The sequence below is a fragment of the Microtus ochrogaster genome, chromosome 1 (genome assembly GCF_000317375.1).
Source record: "Microtus ochrogaster isolate Prairie Vole_2 chromosome 1, MicOch1.0, whole genome shotgun sequence".
Lineage (NCBI taxonomy): Eukaryota > Metazoa > Chordata > Mammalia > Rodentia > Cricetidae > Microtus > Microtus ochrogaster.
In genome coordinates, this window is record NC_022009.1 from 19,181,153 (window position 1) to 19,189,056 (window position 7,904).

Consider the following 7,904-nt stretch of genomic DNA (forward strand, 5'->3'; position numbering starts at 1 on the left):
ACACACACACACACACACACACACACACACACAAATTCTAAGAGGGGCTAGAGGTTTATTTTAATCATATTTCTGTATCCCCAGTGCCTAAATCAGTGTCTAGCATATAGTAGATACTCAGTAGATTTATTGAATGGATGCGTAGAAGAAAATTAGTAGGAATGATATCCACTGATTTCCCCCACCCTTGGCAGCGTTCGACTGGAGGATGGAGAACCATCTGTTGGGGATACTGTGAGCAAAGATTTTCAAATTTGAGTAAGACGAACAAAAATATCATCCTTCTTGAGAAGCACACATTGCATTGGGGAAAAGTGACAGAAAACTGAGTAATTAGGACAAAACAAGTGTTATGTGTGGAAGGACATACAACGATGTGGCAAGGAAATTTGAAGAAGAAAGGGTTAGGCTGGCATGGGGCCACTGGGGCCAGTTCTGTGACCCAGCTAACATACCTACGGCTTGAAAACTGAATGGTAGCTAGCTAGGCGAAAGCTGGTGTACTGTCAACATGGACAGCAGGAAGCCCAACGTAGAAGGAATTTGTGGAACTCAAGATGCGCAATGTGCATTTAGAGAAAGGCAGACAAGGTGCTGTGGCAGAGGGCATCTGAGATCAGCTGTGGAACTAGGTGAGAAATCTCTAGAAGGCCTTGAATGCCTCACCAAAGAATTTGGGCGTCATCTTGGAAAATATGAGGAGCAATAAAAGCTGAAAGTTTTTTAAGCAGAGGAGAGATAGGATTAAGATTTTCTTTTGGACAAACAGTCTGAAGTGATGGCAACATGGAACCCCCCCGGCCCAGGATGAACAAAAGCAGGGCCTACTGTTTAAACTCTCTCAGCACTGGGGGGAAGGAGGAGGAGAAACTAAAGCTGAGGAAGCCATGGATTTCAGAGCTACCCAAGGTAGAATCAGTCGAAGACGGAGAACAGGGACAACAAAGTGACAGTCAAAGAAAGGAATGAAGGCTCGCAGCAAGCTCATCACACCGGCATCTTCTGCATCACACTGGTCCTCCAACGAACACCCCTTCTGCTTCAGAGATCCAGGACCACAGAAAGGGGAGCTGGAGGAATCGCCACAAAGGATCCAAGTCACACACCTACATAGCTCAGGACTTTATGGAACACTGGACAAACAAAATAAGACCAGCAAGAGTTCTACATGACTCACCCACCCCAAGGAAGAGCGCAGGAAGTCCTTGGAATCCAATCAAGGCACTAGTGTGCTCCTCAGTTTAGTGGAGGTGAAGGCTTTTGTTGATTCAGCAGCCTGACGGAGTGTCCCTGTCTCCACCCACAATGAGTACACAGAAGTGTACACAGGTCAGTATCGAAATTCAAGCAAGTGGTCTGGGAACTTAAAATCACTGGCTGAGAACATTAGAGAAGGGGTGGGATTAGAGATCTCCTGTCTGTCAAAAAATAAGAATGTAATTCCTGTAGAGGGAACGGCGCCTTTGAAAGCATCACTCCCAGGAAAGAGTGCTATGGAGATTTTTAATTTTTTTTAGTTTTGAAAGATACAAAGTTTTAAGATTAATGCACACCCAAGTTTGAGTACAAGAAGGCTTTATTTATTTATTTCCTGGTTGGGGGGGGGTTGGGAGGTTGGGGTGGTGATGGTAGTGGTGATGGTGATGGTTCTTATCTGCTGAGTACTTATTGTGTTCCCATAAAACTCATAGGTCTTTGAAGATAGTGCTGCCTGCATGTGTTCTCAGATTTACTGAGTGTAAATACAGGTCACACTCTGGCCTAACTTCTGTCCAGTCAGAATTGTATATCTTTCCTTGACTACTAATACATCTGCCAGTCTTGCCCCAATTCATATTCTGCTCCCCACAAGATAGTTTTTTCCTGAGACAGGGCCTCGTTGTGCAGCCCATGCTCATCTTGAACTTGCTATCCTGCTTCTGTCTTCTGGGTGCTGGGATTACAGGCTAATGCTACCAAAACCAATTAGATATTTAAAAAAAAAAAAAAAAACCTACCTACCAAAGAGATCATGCCGTTCCTTGCATCTCAGCATTTCTGGACACTTTGCTCCTCTTCGAACTGCTAATTGGCCGACTTTACCTCTTGTTGACATGCTTTGCAGCCCCACTAAGGTAAAGTTAGCTAATGATTCTGGCTATGGGTCTGTCTCAACTATATCCACATGTGTCCCTTTTTCATTCCATTCTGGTCCCCAATGGCACTTTCCTTCACAGACTCTTTGGCCCTTCTCCAGGACTCTCTGCCATGTCATTTTCATGTCTTTCAGAGCACATATCACTTGCTGAACACATTGTTGCTTTTGTCTATTTACTTTTTGGCTTACCAAGAAACAAAAATTCTATCCGGGCAAGAAATGTGCTTCAGACTAGAGACTGGGATATGGAGGGCTCGATACATATTTATTGAATGAATGAAGAATGACCACAGAATTAAATGACTAGGAAGCCATGTATTTTGAGACTTCAAGCTTCCCAATGACCCGTAGGGAGAGAAGTAAATAGTTAGCTAAAACCCTCAGAAAACAGCAAGTTCTGTTCCTTTAGAAGAACCAGAAGAACCATGTGGTGTGAGAGCATTGTCTACAGTCCAATCAGCTCAGTTCCTCCCCTCAGCTCGAGCGTTCTCACCCACACCTGCCTCTTGTTTTGGAGGATATGAGCATGAGAACCAGTATTGACCCTGAATCATTCATTCAACAGGGATTTAGCTAGTCAATATGCCAAGAGTTTACAAAGGCCTTCTCACTTGCATGGTCTCCCTTTATTTTTATCGGGGGGTGATCACACAGATGAAGAATCTGGTGTTCAGTCAACGGTCAAGATTTCTATACCGATAAGTATGGAGCCAAGAGCGAACTTTTCTACGCTGATTACAGAAGTCTCCTTCCACCCAGCCTGCTGGTATATGTCAGGCGGGGGAAGGGCCAAAGAAAAGCAATCCCTGAACTGAGAGAAAATTGGGTCAGCGGGCAGAGGTGTGAGAAACATCCACATCTACCTAGATGTTGCTCTTCCTCCTGTCCCTGGCTGTTCCACAGAGACCACCTCCAGACTCTACGGTTGACGTGACTCAACGTCAATGCAAGAGTGCTGGCGTCCTTCTGACGTGTGGCTGACGGAAGCTGGGAATTGCTGTCTTTTACACAGGTTTTCCTTAGACCGTTCTCCCATGGTTTGATTCATTTTAATGTCACTTCATTTATCTTAAGTTTTAAAATGTTGAAATAGGGAATTCAATCATATCATTGCCTAAACAAAAAACAAATGGAGTCTGGCAAGCCATCAGAGTCGTCTCTCTGAGACAGAGCTGGGGGCTTCTCTCATGCCATCAACCCCAGTGGTGTGCGGGCCTGCCTCTGTTTCACAGGGAACATCTTCTAGCTGCTACTGTCGTTGAAGCTGCTCTCTCTCTCTCTCTCTCTCTCTCTCTCTCTCTCTCTCTCTCTCTCTCCTCCCTTCATGATTCTCCTCAAGTTTACTTCCCCTTTAGTTCCTTCTGAGGAGCAAAGAGGAACAGCCACAAGGTGGTTCCCTGCCTGGCTAGGGAGGGAGTATGACGGGTGTGGGTCACATGACCCACATGGGCGGAGCTTTTGGTAGACCCCTAGACACAGTGTTTGTATTGAATTCTTATTTTAACGTATTTTTTTCCTAGGAGAAAGTGTTGCTGAGGTTGAAACAGGAGAGCACTGCCAGTCATTCTGAGAAAGCCATTGAGTACTGCAGTAGAAGGCCACTAGGGACTGCACACTGAGGAAGGTCAACTGAGTATCACTGAGTATATCCAATTCCTGAAACTGATGGACATCTTGTTTCAGACAGTGTGCAAGTGGCTGGACATAAGGCAGAGGCATGCGGAGCTAGAGGCGCACGCTCCAGGAACATCCTGGAGTAAGAGCACAGGCCACCAGGGAAGACCGCCAAGGGACGGGGGAGAAAGGGAGAAATGGGAAGGGGGCAGATTCTTTGAGAAGAAGTAGACGAGGGACCATAGGAGAGCTCAACCCACCAGAAGCCCAGCAAGGAAAGGTCTTAGGAGCTAAGGGTCCACATTATCTGATGAAAGTGAGTATGGGGAGAGAGAGAAAGAGAGAGAGCACGCACGCTCACTGCAGTCTGGAGAGCGGGAGGTCCTGGGGTAGAAGGTGAAAAGCAGGAAGTGATGAGCAATGGAGTGATAAGGAAATAAAATAATTATCACTGTACAATTTCAATACTTTAATCAAGGTCAGATGGGGAGAGGGTGGTGGGAGGGGAAAGTGGACACACTACACTCTTTTTAGAGAAGGGCTTGTGGAGAGACAGGATTCTGTGTTCAAGGAGCAAGCGACTCCAGATAAGAGAAGGAGTCCTGTTTAGCAAGAGAGCGGTTGCTCTTCAGGAAAGGAGAGGGGTCCTAAGGGTAGTGACAGGGTTGGAGGAGAAGCCAAGTGGAGCAGACATGATGGAGGGAAAGGGTCTGACTGCACCACATAGTCTTCATTCCCCTGGACAGTGAGTTCCTCTCCTCTCAAAGGATCTAGAAAGCACCACCTGGGAGCAGGGGAGACTTAGCTTCTAGTCCCTGCTTCCAGATTCAGTTACCACATGACCCAGCGCTCTTGCACAACCGGAGTCACCTGATTTTGTCAAGCCACGTATCAGAGCAGCTCGTGCTTCTTGGCCTGCTCCATGCTATATCTAGGATGAAGTGAAGCGGTTTTCTTAGTAGGTGGGACTCTGTATAAAACAGCCAAGTATCCAGGATCCTGCGATTAGATTTAGCAACTCCCCCAAACGGTTCCTTCAAGAAGTCTGTCTTCATACACACATATCTAGAAGTCCTGCTCCAATGGTCTCGACAGATTTAATATAAATGTGAATCTGTCTCATCTTCCAGTGCTCCTTCTGAGGGTGGGAAGGCTTTTATATCCTTAAAGACCTCTCCATCCTTCATCTTTCAGGGTTTGTCTTGCTTTGTAGCTCAGAGTACCAGGAAGTATGCCTTTTCCATGCTGGAGCCATTCCTCTTCTTTTCTAAGGCCTCTCTCCTCCAAGGCTGCGTTTACAATGTCTATTCGAGACATATATGGACAATCAAACATAAGCCAGCCTCACTGAAGAAAATCAGTGGACCACCTTCCTTGAAAGGACATTCTAGGGCTGGAGATATTTAAAAGCTAGGTTCACAACCCAAACTATATAACATTCTAGTTTGCACATAACCCCTCTCTCCATTAGCACACTTGGAGAGCTACAGAAGCTTCCCACTGGTCCTACATCCCAGTTCCAGCCAGTGTCTGAACATTGTATAAAACTCTAGTTTGCTCCTTCACTTCTGGAGTTAAAGCTTTCCTAAAGCCTCACTGGAAAATTCCGTGTGGTTCCTTAGCACAGAGTGCAAGCCCTTCGCGGTTTGATCCTACAGCTTCTCTGACCCTACAGCTTCTCTGGCCTCATCCCCCTGCATCTCTGTGTCTAGGCATTTAGAAAAACCCCTCTCCACTTTAGACATCTCAAACACTGATCTTTTTGCTCAGTGCTGTCTTCTTTTCCCCTCTATCCCCTCTCTGCTTTCACCAAAGCTAACCTGAACCCATCCTTCCTTTCTGAGCTCAGCTGTCCTAAGAGGTAGCCTCCAGGCCCCAAGAAGAGGTGACTGTTTCTATTTACTTCCACTGATCTGACATTGCCCTTCAGGTAGCAGAAATCACTTTATACAGTATTTGACTCCTCATTGGTTGGTGTTCCTGCTAGCATGTGTGTTTATGAGGAAAGGAACCATTCGGTCTCGCATGCCTCTGTTACCTAGCTTATATCTGGCAGAGTACGTGCTTTCTGAATGCTTGTTCAATAAATGTCTCCCCAAAATATCAAGAGAAGGCTTTCTCTTTTGGAGAAAATATTTGAAGCTCTAGGCAAAGCAACCAGACTGGAGTGAAGGGAATTACTCCACCCCACTTATCAAACTTAGGGCTGTGAGGAGAAACCAAGATGGTGACATCTCCCAAATCCTGATTGTGGGCAATGGCTGGACCAGACAGGGTGGGAAACAATGTCACACCCTATGCTGCCTATGAATGATACGCATCACTGTGACCAGAGAGTATACAAAAGAACTGATTGGCACAAGGAATAGAAGAGGGCTGGTGCACGGAGTCAGGGTGCCAGCTCATGGAGGGATCCGGAGCGAGGGGATTTTATTTTTTATAGTACTACAGATTAAACGATCATCCTAGTCAAGAGCTTTCCCACTGAGCTACAACCTTGTTTTACTGGCCCACACCCCCACACACCAATCTTTTTCGTTGTTGATGGGCTCTCACTACATTGCCCAGGCAGGCCCTGAATCTGTAATCCTCCTGCTGAGGCTACAGACATACGCTGCCAGGCCTGGCTTGATTCTACAGACGAAACAAAGCCAACAAACAGCAAAACAGAGTTAGTTCGGAAACTTCCCTCTCTTCTCTGAGCTGGAGTAGAAGACCCACGGGGGCGAAGATGCAGCATAACCATCTACTGTTTAACAAAACAGTCACCAAGTGCCAGCTTGATGCTAGGCACAGGGTTAGGCCCTGGGGATGCATTGGGGATAAACAGCCAGTTATCCTTCCTCCTGTCTTTACAGGGCTCATTGTCCAGAGCTGCTCTCGGAGTCGCTCAGTTACATCAGTAAAATTGAGTTGCGTCTTAGATCACTTCAAAGTGATAGGTTCAGATTGTGGGTTGACGGAGTAAGGAAATCGAGCCTAGTCAGAAGGAATGGAAGGCTTTCCCCCCGTAAGGGGTGTTGAGGACTGGCGTGTGGAAGAACAATGGGCATTCCATGTAAAGGGACCCGCACCATGGCCTTCTGGTCTTCATCAAATTAAGAAGGAGCCACTACAGTCAGTTCCCAGTTATATGGGCTCTGTGGGATCTCCTTACACCACACACACACACACACACACACACACACACACACACACACGGTTCATTTATTTAAAGAAAGAGACGTGTGTGAAGGACGGCTAATGAGAATGTAGATTGCAGTGCCAGCCCCGTGTGACCAGTCCCCATCCAGTCTCCAAAAGCTCTGGCCATCAACCATCCTCTTTTGCAACACTGCAAGGCCTGAGTTTAGGAACAGCTTCCTCTTACAGCTGGGTGAGCCAGACAGAGGCAGTTAGTTATGGGGCTGGGAAGATAGGGAGAAGGGCCAGCCGGAGGTCATTTGTCCATCCACAGTGAACTGACGCCCCTGTTTCAGGAAGATCGTGGCGCAGCAGCTATATTTGAAAACCGAGGTAAACAAGAGCTCAGCTCAATTGGACAGACAGAGCACAACAGCTGTGGAAGATTAATCACAGGAGCGCGGCTGCAAGTCACCAGGTCGCTGGAGGCCCGCAGGCTTCCCTTTTGGTACCCCACCAGAAGACCGGATGTGTTCCTATCATGTACCCACAAGCCTCCCCCTTTGGGGTTTCTTGGCCACCCAGGAGCTGGGCACCTGGCGCCCAGCTGCAGCCTGCATTTCTGATAAATTGCACCCAATTTCAATCTTTCTGCCTGGGAAACAAACCTTAGCACCAAAGGTTCAGAGGTTTGTTTTTAATTGCCAAAAGAGAAAGGGGGGGATAGGAGGCAGGCAGTGAGCGAGGAAATTTACAGCACTGCATTAAAGGCATTTGCTCTATTTAGCCCCCCTCAACATGGTTAAAAATAAAACACACGAATAAAAAGGAAAAAACTGCCTCCTCCCCTGCCCCCCACCCCGCAAAGCCCCTCTAGCAAATCGTTTTCATCCTCTGCCCCAGTGGCTCAGGTTCTCAGGGCAGGTCAGTCAGGGCCTGCAGAAGCAGGGCTAGCCTTAAAATGAGGGCGTGTGTGTGTGTGTGTGTGTGTGTGTGTGTGTGTGTGTGAGAGAGAGAGAGAGAGAGAGAG

At 47.0% G+C, this 7,904-nt stretch overlaps 1 protein-coding gene across 5 annotated transcripts in view; it reads right to left on the reverse strand.

Annotated features, from left to right (window-relative positions):
* Slc8a3 (solute carrier family 8 member A3) overlaps window positions 1-7,904 on the reverse strand; it is a 153,986-nt gene that overhangs the window by 144,359 nt on the left and 1,723 nt on the right. The gene's annotated exons all lie outside the window — the stretch shown is intronic.